We start from the raw sequence: 1,892 nt of genomic DNA on the forward strand, positions 1-1,892 counted from the left end.
AGAGAGGTAGATCAGAAGGGATAGATCAAATAAAGAGTAAGTTCTGTGGTGACATTAAGCAGTCTGTTGGATGACTAGAGTTTCCTTCCAGTAATGTACATTTCAAGAAGACATTGAATGTTACCACTGCAAAATATGATGGTATTTGAGGAGATGTTTATACTAATTAACATGATTTGATCAATGTATAATGTATGCAAGTATCAACCCGTATCAGCACATCATGCAGTACTTCTCACATGTAAGAATAAATATAAATAACAAAAGATTCCAGCTTCAAAAATTGCACAGTTGTATATTTACCTGGTGGGGGAGATAACATGATCACAAAGGTAGTTTTCCCAGGGTGAGGCTTAGCTATTGTCCTCTGGATGCACTGGCCCTGTGATTTTCCCAAATATGGGAAACTTGACTGAATAATTTGTGGTAAGTGAGGGCCTACATTCATGCTCTTCCATGAGAAAAATAAAATTAAAAATTAAAAAGTTGCACTGTTGATTTATATAAAATCTGGGTGTCAATAAAAAAGAAATTCAGGCCAGTGAGATAGCTCAGTAGCTAAATTCCTTGCTGTACAAGACTGATGAGTTTGATCACTATAATCCACAAAGATGGGGCATTGAGTTCTCCATTCCACTACATTTTAATTTCTTTTATATATGTATGTATTTAGGAACCTTCTACATTAGTAGGTTTTGATATTGTTTCTCAAAAGGCATTCAGTTGTTACCCATCACTCTCCATGTTCCCTTCTCTTCCCTGCCCTCCTATCCTCCTCTTCATTTAATTTTCCTATTCTAGTTTCCCCTTAACCATTTATAATAATATATTCTCTTTCCATTTCCTTGGAATATCGGCCCCCACAACCTGGCCCTTATTAGCTATCTAACCACCCTGAACATCTTGTGTCTTAATGAGTTCCCTCAAAGATGGAAGGTTTTTAATTTTAGAGGAAAATGTTACACATCATAAATAATTTGGTTATGGGGTTATCTCAATTACCCTCACTCTCTGTTCTTTCCTGTTCTCCCTCCTTTTTGCCTTCTTTCTTTCCCATTTCTTCTGTTTTGCATGTTCTATTTTCTAGTGGAATCATCTCTCTCTCTCTCTCTCCCTCTCTCTCTCCCTCCCTCTCCCTCCCTCCCTCTCTCTCTCTCTCTCTCTCTCTCTCTCTCTCTCTCTCTCTCTCTCTCTCTCTCTCTCTCTCTCTCTCTCTCTCTCTCTCTCCTTCCGAGACTGCTGACTGCTGACTGTTGACTGTTTTTAAACGGTCTTTACATTCCTCAGGCTTAGCTTATGATTCTTCATAAAGGGTCCAGGATGAATGTAGCTTCTTTAGTCAACAGACGTAAAACCTATGGCCAACACAAGGCATCATAGTGGAACAGGGAGCCATCAGAATCTATGTGTGAAGTGAGTGAGCATAGGTTGAAAGGAAACCTTTGGCAAGAATCAAATCTCAGTTTTATGTGAGTTCTAATGGTTACTTGTCCCTCTATGATTTCTTCCCTTTCATATGGATTTCATTATTGTATGCCCTGCACCTTACTCAAGACTAGCAGCTTTGGTGGTTACTTGGGAGACTTGCCAGAGTATGACATATAAGGGATGTTAAATTCTATTCTGTCTGAGGTTAAAGCCTGAAGAAGATGAATGTGTCCTGGAAAAGATATCAGTGTTAATATAATGCTAATCTCATCCCATATCACCTTAAAGTTTAATCAAATTTATAAACATCCCATAGTGCAATCAAATTAACCACTGCAGTTGCATAGTCTGTCACAGTTCAAGGCAGTGTTTACCTTCCTCTCACCAATCAAAACAAGTCTTATGAAGAAAAAAAATCATATGCCATTTCATAATATCAACACAGTCTTTAAAAGTGTTTCAGG

General features: G+C 38.1%; 1 non-coding gene across 1 annotated transcript; it reads left to right on the forward strand.

The window, feature by feature from the left end:
* The first annotated feature begins 295 nt into the window (after positions 1-295).
* LOC127218260 (U1 spliceosomal RNA) lies at positions 296-459 on the forward strand. The gene has a single exon (XR_007834175.1). It is a non-coding gene; the product is annotated as a U1 spliceosomal RNA (small nuclear RNA).
* Positions 460-1,892: the final 1,433 nt, after the last annotated feature.

Source organism: Phodopus roborovskii, unplaced genomic scaffold (genome assembly GCF_943737965.1).
Source record: "Phodopus roborovskii unplaced genomic scaffold, PHOROB, whole genome shotgun sequence".
Taxonomy (NCBI): Eukaryota; Metazoa; Chordata; class Mammalia; order Rodentia; family Cricetidae; genus Phodopus; species Phodopus roborovskii.